The following is a 15862-nucleotide window of genomic DNA, read 5'->3' as shown; positions in this document are numbered from 1 at the left end:
TATCGGTCTTGACCCTTGGGATCTGGCCATTTAACCAGTTTTAAATCCATCTCACTCTCCTTTTATTTAGACTACATCTTTCCATTTTCCCACCAGAAAGGCACAAGAGGTTTTGCTAAATGCTTTGCTAAAATCTGGGCAAACTACATGTTAACAACATTTCTGGAATCGTGATTTAGATTTCTATGGCAATCTTCCCCAAATCATGAAACAATGAGTCAAGTTTCTACTTTGTTAATTGGGCTTTCTATCCAACCATTCTTTCCTTTCATTTTAACCCTTCATCTCTGCAGAAGGCAGAGACCATAAAAGATATTTTTGACCCTTATGAGAATACTTTTGGAGAGAGTAGAGAACAAGGAAAAGTTTCTGGGACAATGATGGTGCAACCATATTGTCACCCAAGGCATTTGGATAGAGGCTGGCCTGGAGAACAAAGCTGATGGGAGAGCCCATAGGTAGACCTTTGGGTAGGGGAGCTATTGAGTTTAGTCCTCCAAGCCTGGAGGACTCTAGAGGAGGGATTAGGGAAGAGCCCAAGATTCCAACTTGATCAGCATGCAGTGAATTACTCACAACTGCTGATCCCATGTGGCTCCCCTAGAAAGTAAGACATAGGTTTCTAGTCCCAGTGGTACACTGTAGGTAATTAATAAATGCTGGGTGATTGCATCAGAATTACTTGCTATTATTATCATGATTTTTTGAGAGTTATGTGATAAACTGTGTATAAAGAGGCATTGGACTTTGTATCATTAACTGTAGAATCGCAAGTAAATTATTTACCAATTTCTGTAAATCAGCCAAATGGAGATAATACTTATACTCAGCATGAAAAGGATTCTTTTTAAGCCTTAAAGCATCCTCTGCGGTTTGCTCTCATTCCCATGCCTTTTTAGAGACAGAATTTCTGCTTCAGAGGGATCTCTGCCCTCTCACAGGAGAGGATTTACATAGTGTAAAAGGTGGGAAGTCACCTGGAAAGACTCCTGGGATTAGAAGAAGAGCATCTGCACCTGAATCGTGCTTCTGGAGCTTCCTTGCTCCTGAATGAATTCCCTTTCTCAGAGTCTCAGTTTTCTTATCTTTAAAAATGGACCCATTGGATAGATAGCATGGTTAGAAGAGAGCTAGATTTGGAGTCAGAGAACTTGATGTTCCATTTACTACCTGTGTGACTTTGGGTAAGACACTTCATGTCTTCCAGCCTCAGTTTCCATATCTGTAAGTTAATAGTCTTCACTAACTGACCTCTGCAATTCCTTTTAGCTCTAAGTGCTGTGCTTCAAGGTCACATGACATAGTGGAGAGAACATTTGATGTTAGGGTGTTCTGAGTTCAAGTCTCAACTCTAATACTTAGTAGCTGTGTCACTGTAAGCCATCTAACTTCTCTGTTTCCTTCCATGCAAAGTGGGGTTAATAACACTTACTTCACAGAGAGGCTGATGGGGCCTCTGTGACATAATGTATGTATAAGGACTCGCCATGGGATTTCATTGGCAAAAGAGACATCCGGATGAATTTTGCCAATTCTCTCCAGCATCTTCTCTGCAACTTATGGTCTTAGAGAATGGCCTGAAGAACTGAGAGATTGAGAAAGGTGCTCAGGCTCACCCAGCGTCTCAGTGTCAGAGGCAGTGCTGGAGCTCTGGCTTTCCTGGACTCTAAGCTGGTTCTCTATCTGCCACACTAAACTAACCCTTAATTCACTTCAGGAGCTGGACTCCAACAGGAAGGGGTGTATTAGAAGAAATAATTTCAAACTTTATGATTCAAGGTGTCATGACTAAGCAGATTCTGAAACAGTGAAAGCTACAAGGGAGTTAGACCCTTGGAGGCGAGGGCAGGAAGACAGAGACAGATGACAGAGAGAGACAGAGAGCTCACTGCTGGGAACTGGGCTCCTGGAGTGGGAGTGGGGAGTCAGATAAAGAGAGGATTCAGACAGACAGACAGAGAGCTTTCTGCTGCCGAGGGCACTAATTAGTAGAAGAGCTCTTTGACAGAAGAGCAACTTGGTTTTCCATTTGTTTCCCTAGACTTTGGTGTAGTTCTTGAATTGTAGAAAGTGCTTAACTAATACATTTCCATCCCATGCCATTCCAGTATAGAAGTATAGAAAGCTACTCTTGAGGCCTGGGATCAAGTCCTGCTTCTGACCAATCCTGGCTGTATCATCCTGGGCAAGTTAATTTCACAATTGCTCTAGGTGACTCTCAGAGACTCTCAGGTGCACAGAAAATGCATTGATAGGGGGTTTTCCTTATCTGAAAGTTCAAAAGACATCACAGATCCAGTTGCTCACCCTATCTGTGGCAAAAAAGAAGTATTTGCATTTAGGCTTCTGACTCCCTATACTGATAAAATCACCCATCTGTTTTTTTTTAATTACTGATAAGGTCCTAAAATTAGTTGTGTCAGTTGAAGGAGTTTGAGCACTGTCTAAATATTGGTACCATAGTCAAAAGTCCCCATCTCCCTACCTTAGTTATGGCATTGAATTTTGGTGCTATGTTTGCAAACCTGAAAAACCCCAATAATCTTCTGACATGACTTCCAGGCTATATATATAGCCTGGAATATATATATTCCTTTATTTGTTTCAAGATAATGTATTCTTATCAATGATGGATTAATGGGCTAACTGGGGATTGTCTGATATTTTCATCATGGTTTCTTTGGAAAGTGAGGAAGCTTTATAGACTTCTTCTTATGGATTTGCGGTGTGTGTGTGTGTGTGTGTGTGTGAGAGAGAGAGAGAGTGAGAGAGAGAGAGAGAGAGAGAGAGAGAGAGAGAGAGAGAGAGAGAGAGAGAAAGAGAGAGAGAGAGAAGAGAGAGAGAGAGAGAGAGAGAGAGAGAGAGAGAGAGAGAGAAACAGAGATAGAGAGGCAAAGAGATCAGAGACAAGTGTGAGCTGCAGGAGGTGGGTGGCTAATTGTGGGAACTCAAGGATACACAATAACACAATACAGGTGACAATATTTTAACCTCTTGGTAAAGGCTAATAACAGTCGACGTTTCATAACACTCTGAGGTTTGCAAAGCACTTTACATATAGCATCTCATTTGATCTTCACGCCAACCCTGTGAATTAGATCCTATCATTACCCACATTTTATAGCTAAGGAAACTCAGGAAGAATTTAGGCCTTCGGTGGCCCCCACCACTCCCATGCGGCTGCACAGAACAGTGTCTGGTATACTTTGCCTTGAAAGATTCATCTAAACTCTCAACAACGAAGCGTCCATTTTCCAGGAACCAGCCCAGCTAAGCACCTAAGTAGCCTGACCACGTGGTGGTGAAAGTTTTGGCTTTGGCAACTTATGGAATGGAATCAAATTATTTTTTAAATCAACAAACAACAAAAACCATGGAGTCTCGTGTTCTTTGCAGCTCTCAAGCAGTTGTGTGCTCTCAGTCCACAATGGAACATTATTTGGAAGTCTAGACATTTCTGTTCACTTATGCATTGACCATTTGAATACAAGCTTTATAATGGTGAGGAAACAAGCATTTGAACTGGGATTTGATGGTGGCTTTTTTCAGTTTTATCAATGCCTTTTGCTTTGAATACCTCCATCATTTACCAATATTACTTCTTCTTTGTGAAATCCTCTCTTGTGGCAGAGAAAAAAAAATAACCAAACCAAGGATAGCAGAATTGTGTCTGAGGGAGTGTGCAACATTTTAAGTGTCTGATTTCTTCCCTGTCTAAAGAAAGGAGTGGGAGCTAGAGTTTTGTCACTGGCTCTCTGCAGATCAGCACTGGCCATGCAGGATCTCAGCTGCCTTTCCAGATTGGTGTTTACATTGCGCCATTATTGTGCCCATTTTTCTCTTGGTTCTGCTACTTCACCCTGCAGCCATGTACAAGATTCTTCACGTGTTTCTCAGAATCACAGAATTTCAACGTTGGATGGGGCCTCAGTATCTGTCTAGTTCTACCTGTCCTGAAAAAAAAAAAAAGAATCCTCACTAAAACACACCTAAGAGATATTTACTGAAGCTTTGAATGAAGGGAGAACTCACTACCTTCTGAGGCAGCTCTTTCCAGCCTCTAATTTTTGGGAAGATTTCCCATAAACCAAAGCTAAAAATTACCTCTTTGTGATGTCCATACTGTTCTCAGATCTGCCCTCTGGTGTCAAACAGAACAAGACCATATGTAAGTTTTTCATCACTTTGAAGACATATCATGGCTCACTCTCCCACGTTGAGCCTTCACTTTTCCAGGAAAAATACAACTGGTTCTTCAACTCATCCTCATCTGGCATGGACCCAAGGCCTTTGATTATTCTAGATACTCTCCCGCTTATAGGTGCTTTTTCCAAAAGTAGGATACGCAGACCTGAAAACAAGACTCCAGATGGAACCTAAGTAGAGTGGAGGACAACAGACTGTGAGCTCTCTAAACTTGGAAGTGACTGACCTCTTATATCCATCCAAGTTTGTAACGTTTTTTTTTAAAGCTGATGTTCATACATTTTCCTTACAATGAGGTTGCTGTCTCTAAAACTCTAGAAAAATTCTTCATATAACCCACTCTTTACCCATTATTTTCCCTGTTGTACTGAGGACATTGATTTCTTAAACCCACGCTTAAAATTTTACATTTATCCCTCTTCTATTTGATTTTGTTAGATTCATCCCATTTTTAATTTCTGAATTTGGATCATCTAAGAAATATATCTTCCCGCCTAAATTTGTGTTATCTGTAAATAGGATAAGCAAGCCAATTATGCCTTTTTCCAAATTATTGACCATATATTATTCAACAAGTGTTCCAGACACATATTGTGAGGATACAAATAAAGAGAGGCTCAAATGCTAATGGGGAGTACATAATGGGAATAATAGGACCACATATAATGTATACAGAGTAAAAGGAAGGTCAAGTCTGAGGGAGAAAACTCAAGTGGTCTGAGGTGGGGGATGTGGGAAGGTCTCCGAGAGAAGAGTCTCAGAAAAGGCCCTGGATATAAGTAGAGAGGCAAGGGGAGCTGAGCCTTCCAGGGATGGGGCACAGCTAGTTCTTTTCCTTCATTTTTAGATGAGGACACTGAATCCCAGGGCAATTACATGACCTGCCAACCTTGCCCACACAACACGTGTTTCTCTGTAATGTTTTGCAAACCAGCTTGTATTCAAAAGCAGTGTTGCCCTTGGCTGCTATGACTCTCCCTTGGCAAGGAGATGACGTATTTACTGGATGAGTTGGTTTCTGGTTCTTTTTGCTCTCCTTGTTGGGGCAAAATGTGTCTAGTCCAAGGTTGCTTTAAAAAGGCCCTTATTTCAGTCACTTTGTTTTGGGAATGTTTTGAGGATCATTTGTCCAGGCTCAGTTTTGCCAGCAGATTCACAGACTTTTCTTATGCTTGACAATAAATACATCATGCTAGTAACTGAGGGAGATGACATTTAAGAAAGCATCTTTCCAGGAGTTATTGGTCTTACAGAATGAATTGTTGTATTTGTGTCTGGACATTTCCTGGATGCTCTTGTCTTTTATTTATATGGTTTTGTATATATGATAATCCAAAAGTGGAGGCAGCAGATTCCTTTGAAATGATAAATGGAGAGACATGGACTGGAGTAAGAGCCTTAGAGAATTATAATGTAGCAGATATGAAGATGGGATGAGTTGAAAGGGAAAATGGAAGGAGTAGACTGCTGCTACTCATTCTTGCAGGGCACAGGACTAGGAATAAATTGCTGTGGATTCTACCCCTGATCTGCTACAAGCTTTCTTTGTGGTCTTTGGAGACCTGATGTTTCTCTTTGAGCCTCACTTTCTCTTTTTGTTAATTAAGAAACTCCTTCCACCAATGCAGATGAACAACTGTTCATTTGGATACAGTTTGGAGATTTTGATAGTTGCCCTAAACATTGAGAAATTAAGTGATACCTATGGTGATTCAGACAGTAGAAGTCAGAGACAGACCATAAGCCAGATCATTTTGATTCTTAGACTGGATCACTGTCCACTGTACAACACTGCCTCTTTGCTTATCTATTAGATGGGAAGAATAATATCTTCAGATCACTTTAGTGCTGGAAGAGACAACACAGACTTATGGTCCAACAATCTTATTTTATATGTGAAGATACTGAGGTCCAGGGAGATTAAACCATTTATCCAAGGTCATCACAAGATGGTAAGGGGCCCTGAGTCCATGTCATATGAGGCTAATGGAAAGAACTGAGCATGTTGAACCTGGGGAAGAGAAGATACAGGATGAACATGACAGCTATATTAAAAGACTTGAAAGGCTGTCAGAAGGAAGATGAATGAGATTTGTTCTATTTGTTCTTCAGAATTCAGAACCAAGAGAAATGGATGGAAGTTATAAAGAGCCCAAAGAGACTCAGCATCAAGAAAAAACCCTACCAGTGAGAGCTCCTCCAAAATGTCCCATTTCCCCAAATGTAAGATACAATGCCCCGCTCATCCTCCCTTAGGAGTGTTCAAGCAACCTCTTGTCAGATCCACTGTTATGCATAGAAGGCCACCAATAACTCCTGTAATTTTGTGAAAAGCGTCTAATGTTTAGAGTATGATTTGTTTCTTGGAAGGCAGCCTGATGATATTCACACTTCAATACCTAGATTTTTGACAAATGCTACAGATGGATGATGAGTTTTGCTTAAAATTAAATAGAAGGAACAAATTGGTCTGAATTGCCTTCCAAAAACAGTGTAGTGCTTCCATTAATGCCAAATCCTTAGCAAAAGCTCATCCTTTTAAAAGCAATATTCTCTTCATGAAGCTTTATGGCTGGGGATCAGGGAACACTATCAACCCTGTAGAATTAAAATATCCATCAACTCAATGGGAAATGGAAAGTCATTATGGTGGGAATAAGTAGATTGCAACAAGTTTTCATTTAGTAGAAGTAAAGTCATTGATGATGATGTGGTAGAAAGAACACTGGCTTTTGAGTCTAGAATTTGGTGCCTATTTCTATGATTTGTTACATGTCTGGCTTTGGGAGGGATCACTTCTCAGGACAATGTTTCTAAATGTAAAATAACAAGTTGATAAAGATTGATATTAGAACACAGTGATCACAATATTTAAAAAACCAAACTTAACTTTCCACATTTCAGATACTGAAGTCCTGTAGTAGATGATTTCTAAGATTTCCTTGAATTCTAAATCCTATGAAGCAGTGATGGTGAGTAAGAATTGGAGAAAAAGAGAACCTCCAAGAAACCTGCAAAAATACAGATGAACTAATGCAAATGAAATAAGCAGAGAACCATGAGAACAAGTCATACAATGGCCACAATAGGGCAAAGCCAAACAAATTGGAAAGACTTAGGAACTTTGATCAGGATAATGATCAATTATGATTCCAGAGTGCAGAAACACACACATAGTTCTATAAATTTATATACGTACATACATATATATACATATATATTTATATATATCTCCATCCATATATATGTGAAACATGGCCAATGTAGAAAATTGTTTGCTTGACTCTATTGGGTAGCTAGATGATATAGTACATAGAGTGCTGAGCTTGAAATCAGGAAGATTCATCTGATATCATTTAAATCTAGACTCAGAAGATTACTAGCTGTGTGACCTTGGCTGTCACTTCATCCTGTTTGCCTCAGTTCATCATCTCTAAAATAAGCTGGAGAAGAAAATGGCAAACTACTCCTATGTCTTTTCCAAGAAAATCTCTAACAGGGTGATGGAGAATTAATGTGACTGAAAAACAACTGAACAACAAGAAGTGCATGATACTGGTGGAAGTTAGAAGGTTAGAAGGGACAGAAGATGGATAGAAAAAAGGGGAAAAGATAGCCTCTATGATACTTTTGATTGACGAAGTCATGTTTGATGTATGTGAAACACTTTGCCAGCTTTAAGTGTTATAACATGCTAACTCTCATTATGATGAAGTATATGATCATTTGTTTTTTGTTATTGTTCTCCCACCTAAATTGTTTTTAAAGTTCCTTTTGGCCAAAGGATTTCCATAAATCCTAAGATCATAGATTTTGGGCTGGGATTTGAATCTACCTCCTGACAGTCTGAGGATTCATATTGCTCTTCCCTAATAGCTCTCTGTCATCTTGTATTTTAATGGTTTCACTCTTATAGAATGTCATTCTCAGACAGTTTCAATTCTTACCCAACTGACCTTGCTGTCCCCTCCCCAGACTCGCTGTCTAGAGCTTCCCATTCCCAAATAACAAGCCTGAGCTTGGAGGATCAGGCAGTGGGATAATTGTAAGCTAATGAATAAACCCGTTCTGTTGTACTTTTGGTCCCACCAAGCTGACAAGTAAGCTAGATTTTAGTAAGTACTTACTGTGTGCCAAGTACAGTGCTAGGAATGAAGAACGCAGAAAAAGCAAAATAACAGCTGCCCTCAAGAAGCCTACCAGTTACTGGAGGAGAATCCATGTACAGCGATACGTCCATAGAAAATGACTACAATGGAGATGGAAGATGACCTTGGAGATGAAGACACAAACGGGGTGAAGAGGCAACAAAAACCTCTTGGAGAAAGTAAGCTTTGATATGAGTCTTGAAGGATACCAGGAATTATTTGAAGTAGACATGAGAAGGGAAAACATTGTAAGCATAGGGAAATGGTCCTGTACAGCAGGAAGGGCAATGCAGAACTCCTCTGTAGAAGACACAGGAAAGAAGAGAAGAATAAAATATAAAAAGTCTGGAAATACAGAAGTAGGCCTGGGGATGGAGAGCTTTTAATAGAATTCTATTTGATAAGAGAGGTGGTAGGGAACCACTGAAGGCAGCGTGGGGTGATCAGACACAGGTCATAGGGAAATCACTTTGTCAGCTGCATTGAAGATAGATTGGAATGGAAAGACACTTGAAGAAGAGGAACCAATCAGAAGGGTAGCACTGGGGAAACATCACTGGATGATAAGGGGTATATTTGACAGATGGAGAAGTCTCCAACTTTGCTCATTCTATTTTTTATTTGAGGATTTACGGTAAAACACTAACAAAAACTGAGCCAGATGAAGAAGCTGAGGGGTAGATGTTGCTCTCTCTTCCAGTGGAAGCTTGAGTCATTTAGTTCATAGCCCTGCCTCTAGTTATGATATAATATACAAAATATAAAAATACAGGATTCCCGGGAAAGCAGGTCTGTTTAGAGTTCTTAAAATAGCAAAGAGATGACAGCGTATCCAAGAGAGACACACAAATTGTGTTTAAGAAAGTGACAAGCTAAGAAGGATATTAATGATGGTCTTATCGCTTTCTGAGGAGCTAGGCTATCTGGTTAGTGAGTACCCGGAGAGGGAAGGTGCCCAATGCTACAGTTTAGTTGACTGTGGAGAGGGAGGGCCACCCAAGAGAAAACTTTCTACCACTTAAAAGTGCTCAAAGGTGAAATGAGTTGCTTGGAGAGGGAGGTTGAGATCCTCTGGAGGGCTTTGAAGCAAGACTGAATGGCCTGTTGGCTGTACTGGCAGAAGGCATTCTTCATCAGATACAGGATATAGAGTAGATGATCATGAAGTCTCTTCCTCTCTGGGATAATGGGATTCTTGAAAGCACTTAGCAGATCACTTAAGTAAATTGTGAAATCTCTATGAGCAAGATTGACTGGCAGCATCTGTGCAGAGGCAGGGGGATGGACCAGATGACCTCAGAAGGCCTTTTTCTACTCTTCCCACTCTAATCCTGTGCAGCTTCTGGCCACATTCTCTGCTACCACAGCAAGTGGCTGAGATGACTTGGGAGCAAGCTACAGCTAGAGCACTGGAAATGTTTCTCACTTTTCATCCCTTAGGAAAATCCTCTGTTCCTTTTTTTTTTCCTCAGAATTTCACCATATCGATTGATTGAAGGAACTGGGTATGTTTATCCTGGCAAAGAGAAGGTGTGTGGGGGGGAATCTTTGACAAAAAGCCAACCTTGAGTACAAGAAGATCTGTCCTGTGGAGGAGGGAATAGATTTATTCTGTGCATTCAAGAAAAGAATCTAGACCATGAAAGGTAATTGCAGCATGTAAGATTTAGGTAAATGCCAGGAAAAACCCAATCCAACTCAAAGAAAGCAGGTACCTCCCAATGACGGCTGTGCAAAGGTGGATGAGGCTGCTCCTAGAGTAATTCCCTTCCTGGGAGATCTTCAGGCAGAGACTGTGAGATATCTTTCTTTTTAAAATTTTTTTCTTTTTTTCTTTTCATTTTTTTATTAAAGCTTTTTATTTTCAAAACATATGCATAGATAATTTTCAATATTCACTCCTGCAAACCCCGGTGTTCTGATTTTTTCCCTTCCTTCCCTCACCCTCTCCCCTAGATAGCAAGTAATCCAAACATGTGCAAATCTTGCTGCACAAGAAAAATGAGATCAAAAAGAAAAAAAAGAGAAAGAAAACAAAATGCAAGCAAACAATAAAAAAGTGAAAATACTATGTTTGATCCATACTCAGCAGGACATCTTTCAAACTTGTAACATGAGGGATGCTTTTTCTACCCATGTTGGACTGAATGATTGCGCCTTCTAATTCTGAAAATCATCGATCCTGTCATGACACCCTTTATTTTCTCACTCAAATCCATGGGAAAAAGCTATGACCCTTATTAAGTTTTTCTTGACTGACTACCTCAGTAATCAAGGTATTGCATCAGACCATCCTGTTCCAAATTTATGATCCAAATTTATGAGTGTATTTTGAGTCATTTTGTTATTTCTGATGATGATAAGAGTCTTTTAAGTTTTGTTTTGTTTTAATCAAAGAAAGAAAATTTAAATTTAATAGTAAGATTATACTAGCTGAGTGGTATAAAGCTGTTTTTAGTGCCAAAAAGGCTTAGATTGAAGTCCTGTCTTTAAAACACATAATCTCTATGACCCTGGACAAGTCAGGCACCTTCTCAATGCTCTATATAATTTTGTGAGGCGCTGGGTTGTAGAAAAGGTATTGTCCTTCATAGTAGAGGAAGGTTTGTTACTAGAGTCTTCCCTCTACCAGCAAAATCATAGGTTCCATCACTATCCCTCTCTCTAAAAAGTAATAGGTATTTGAAAAATCATAATGTTCTTATAAAAAATTAGTCTGAGAACTTAATGTCTCAGATTCACAAACTATATGTGCATCCCATGGAAGGCCTATGTCTTTAAAAAAATAGATTTTTTTCAAAATATATGCAAAGATAGTTTTTAACATTCACCCTTACAAAATTTTGTATTCCAGATTTTTCTCCCTCTCGTCCCATTTCCCCCCTCCTCTAGATAGCAAGTAGTCCCATATAGGTTCAATATGTGCAATTCTTTGAAATATATTTCTACATTTATCATGCTGCACAAGGAAAATCAGATCAAAAGGGAAAAAATAAGAAAGAAAAAAAGCAAGCCAAGAAAAAACAGAAATGTGAAAACACTGTTGTGATCCAACATTCAGTTCCCTCTGGATGCAGATGGCTCTCCATCACAACTCTATTGGAATTAGTTTGAATCATCTCAGGCCACATCCATCAGAATTGATCATCGTATAATATTGTTGTTACTGTGTACAATGATTTCCTGGTTCTGCTCATTTCACTCAGCATCAGTTCCTGGAAGTCTCCCCAAGCTTCTTTAAAATCATCCTGCTGATCGTTTTTAATAGATAACTAATATTCCATAGCCTTCATAAACCATAATTTATCCAGCCATTTCCCAACTGATGGAGATTCACTCATTTCCAGTTCCTAGCTACTACATAAAGGGCATCCACAAACATTTTTGCACATTGGGTCCCTTTCCCTCTTTTAAGATCTCTTTGGGATAGAAGCCAGTAGAGACACTGATGGATCAAAGGGCATGCTCAGTCTGATAGCCCTTTGGGCACCATTCCAAATTATTCTCCAGCAGACTTATGTCTTTCTAAGCCAAAGCTTCTTAGACTGTGGGTTGAAACCCCAAATGGGATCATGAAGTGAATGTGGGGGCACAAAGAGTTTTAGAGCAATAAAATATTCACCAAGATTTAATTCTTTATGTAAAAATAAACAAACATATCAAATTTGTTTTCATTTTAATAACTAGTAAAATATATGTATGCTGAAGAATTGTTCTAAAATAAATATCTTGATAACTTATTATAATAGATATTTGATTTTTTTACCTTTTTATATACTTATATACCTGAGTTGCAAAAAAGCTTGTTGAACAAAAAAGGATCATGAGTAGAAAAAGTTTAAAAAGCCCTGATTTCCAAAGCATGTGTCCTACTGAAAAACTGGCAGGTGAATTCAGCTTTCAAAAAGAAACAATTCTGTTCTCAGAGCACTTTTTGTGCTCATTCACAATGATTTTTCTATTTTTTTCCTGCACTTTAGAGAGCCTGGATTTACTTGAATAGAACTAATGCACTTATCTTTCGTTTTCTTCCATGTTCTAGTTATAAGCCAAATGGAAGATACTCTCGAAGAAAAAGGGAACAAAAAGAAAGTGTAATTTTTGTCTTAAATTCATGGTTATCATTAGTAATTTTACAGCCAGAGCAGGCCTGACAAACTGACCTGAATTGCTTAAATTGTAAGGAACTCAATTGGAGCCTTTAAGGCCTGGAGTTCAGAATAAATGGCATTTCATCAATCTTAAGTACTCTCAAATCCTTTAAGAAATGGATTTGAACTTTTGGGCCAGACTGTAGGATTGAGAACGATGCATTTTATATTTTAGTTTCAAAGGAGAATTAGAATTTTGGCCATCACAGTGAAGTACACAGGGTCTGAAATCAGCATTTGACCATTTTATGAGGGAAATTAACCAGGTTTCATCAATTAATGACACCAGCATGGAAATTAACCAGAGCCAGAAAGGCAAGCGTGTCATGGAGCCTCTTCCAGAGAGTTTCCCCTTTTCTCACATCCCTGACTTTGTAGAATTAAACATGGTGCCCTGTGAAGAAAGCATCATTCCACAATTTATCCGTAGTGCAAATTGAATGAAAACTTATCTAGCCAGGATGAAATGACGAAAACAAATGAACAGCAAACAATTGAACAATGTCCAAGACAATGAAAGTCAATGGTCATGATGGTCCTCCTCTGGTTCTGTGCACCTATGGCACTCTCACCTCTGAATCTTTCCTCAGATGGATCCTTGGAACGACAATGCCTTTCCTGCCTTTTTGCTGTTAAATTCCTAGGCATCCATTAAAGCTTAGCTCAGCGCAGAGTCTAGTGGAAAGAACATTGAAGGCTGAGATTGGAATCCCTGCTCTGTTGCTTGGCTCCCCTTATGACAGTAGCAGGCCCATTATTGAGTCTTTCTGACCTCATATTTCCCATCTGGGAAATGAAGGAGTTTGGCTGGGGGGAGGGGGGGCGACTAATGCGTTTTCCAGTTATAAATGTCTGCATTTCCTTGAGGGAAGTCTTCTTGACCTATTCCTGTTGATTGGAATCTTTCCCCTCAGATCTCCCATGACAGTCTATTTTAACCTTTTAAATGCTCCAGTCATGTAACGTTGACACTCAACGTTGGACTCTGGGTTGGACTCTGATCAACCCACCAGACTGTAGAAAGCTGTAAAGTCAACTCAAGTTGGAATTGTTTCATTCTTTTACCTTGTGTCCTCCGTCCCAAAAGTTGTGCTTAATAAATGTGGGGTGATTACAGGAGGAATTGTGAATTTAAAAAAAATATTTATATTTTGTATTGACTTAAGTGTATTTTTTACATCCAGTAGAAAGTCACTTAGGCAATTAAATGGCAAAGCTGGACCTGGAATCAGCAAGACCTGAGTGAGCTTACTCACTGAGTCATCTGGGACAGTCACTTAATCTCTCTCAGCCTCACTTTTCTCATCTCTAAAATGGAGAAAATACCAGCACCCACCTCATCTTCAAAGCACTTTGTCAACCTTATGGTATTGTCTGTGCTGCCTGTTGTATCTCTTGGAAGTTAGGGACTGGTTTTCATTATGGTCTTTGGACTTCCAGTGCTCAGCAGGACCCTTTGTCCAAAGCAAGCATTGAACAAAAGCTTAGTGAGGGGGACTCTGCTGTGCTTTTCCTCAGGCACCCAGCATGGGCCCCTTAAGAATGTTGGGTTGATGACCATGCCTCTAGCATCAACACTATTTTATAAAGAAAAATCCTAGAGTTTTCAAAGTCTTCATTGGACCAATTTCCCATTAATTATCTTCAACTTCTCCAAAGTCTTGTGAAGTAAATTTATAGTCATGGAATATTGGAAGAGAACTTAGAGATTATATATCCAAAACTCATTTTTCACAGTGAATAAAACAGGATCCACAACCAATTATTATTACATATTATTACACAATTGAATCCCCTATGAAATGCAAACCATGAGTAGGAATTCCTAAGCTCCAGGCAGACTCTGTGAGGAAGGGGGAATTGCAACCTGACAGTTTGTTCTGGGTTCAGTTATGCCATGGCCCAAAGACTGGTGCTCTCTCCCATCCCCTTGCCAGTCAGAGAAGTCAGCACCCTCGAATATGGGCCCTGGGATGGGGCCGTTCCAGCTCACTCCCCAGAATGGCTCCTTAAACTGCATCTGGATTCTCGGGATTTTATCTCTCACTGTTTGGAACTCCTAGCACGGGAATTCCACTCCCTTTACCTAGAATTATTGCAAAGAATGAATGAATAAAAGGGCCTGGGATAAAATCTATTTCTCAGGGGCCATGTGGTCTCAGAAGGCCACAAGTCTTTCCTCTTCTGGCATCATCTCGATGGCAGCCACTGAAAGAAGCCAAGTAAAGGGAAGGAGGTGGAGTGGTTCCATATTATTCTTCATGTGAAGAAGTTACAACTGTCAAGCAAGAGATAAAACTCATGACAGACCTTCAATTATATTTAAAAAGAGCTGATCCTTCCACTAAATCAGGATATAGCACGTCAACTCTTTGGATCCTGGGGTTCCCTCCCTGCTCCCATTGCCTTGAAATTCTGCTGTCTTTATTTACTATTTTTAATGAATGTACTGTATTCTTTGCCCTGATAAAATAGTGAACATCTTGAGAGTCCACACTGCTTCCTATTTGTCTATACATTCAATGCAGGGATAGAACCTGGTACACAGTAAACACTTAATAAATGCTTGCAGATTGTGAATTCCTTGAGGGCAGGAATTGTCCCCTTTGTTCCTGGCACATAGTAGGTGCTTAATAAATGGACTTTGGGAATTTCTGTAGCCCTAGTCACCACTTAGTGACCTCTACATCTCTATTTAGTCATCTGCAAAATGAATGGGTTGAATTACATGACCTTTATGATCCTGTTCTTGTGACAAATTTTCTGAGGATTAGTGTTTAGTCACACTCTTCTCTAGTGCCTCCTTGTGGCGTGGAGGGGAGCCTGCATTCTCAAAGTCATGGAAGCCAACTACAATCTCTGCAGGGTCCTCCTAAATTAAAAAGGCTACAACCACGGACAGTCCAACAAAGCACTCTGTGCCTCTCGCAGGAGAATCGGCCTACTCCTGCTTAGAAAAAAGCATTATGAATATGAAAATGGGTTAAGAGATCCATAAATTTTACAAGGCAAATCTATTCTCTAAGCTGCTATTACCCTGAAATGACATTTTTTTTGAGTCAAGTATTGGTGCCTTTTGTCAAATGCAGAGATTCCAAATGGATGCCTGGGGAGAATTTTAATGGAATGCATAATTGCTTCCCCTCACAGTCAGCGAAAGACTAGTTAACATAATTCAAATATACATATTCCATGTACATAATTCATGAATACATTTATTTGCCAATCTCTAATGTGGGTTTAATTTTTTTCTCTTGAGACTAGATCATTTCTCACGTCCCCTCTCCCCTTTTTACTATACCATTATTAAACCCTGATGTCATCACTAACGTGATGGATATTTTTTTCCTGCTAGAA

At 39.6% G+C, this 15862-nt stretch overlaps 1 long non-coding RNA gene across 1 annotated transcript; it reads right to left on the bottom strand.

Moving 5' to 3' along the window:
* Positions 1-3435: 3435 nt before the first annotated feature.
* On the bottom strand, positions 3436-13157 carry LOC127560514 (uncharacterized). Its single transcript, XR_007953346.1, has 3 exons — positions 13078-13157; positions 4105-4324; positions 3436-3953 (listed from the first exon to the last, which is right to left on the bottom strand). It is a non-coding gene; the product is annotated as an uncharacterized LOC127560514 (long non-coding RNA).
* Positions 13158-15862: the final 2705 nt, after the last annotated feature.

Source organism: Antechinus flavipes, chromosome 4 (genome assembly GCF_016432865.1).
Source record: "Antechinus flavipes isolate AdamAnt ecotype Samford, QLD, Australia chromosome 4, AdamAnt_v2, whole genome shotgun sequence".
NCBI lineage: Eukaryota > Metazoa > Chordata > Mammalia > Dasyuromorphia > Dasyuridae > Antechinus > Antechinus flavipes.
Note: the sequence above shows the minus strand (reverse complement) of the source record. Positions and strands in the feature narration are given on the sequence as shown.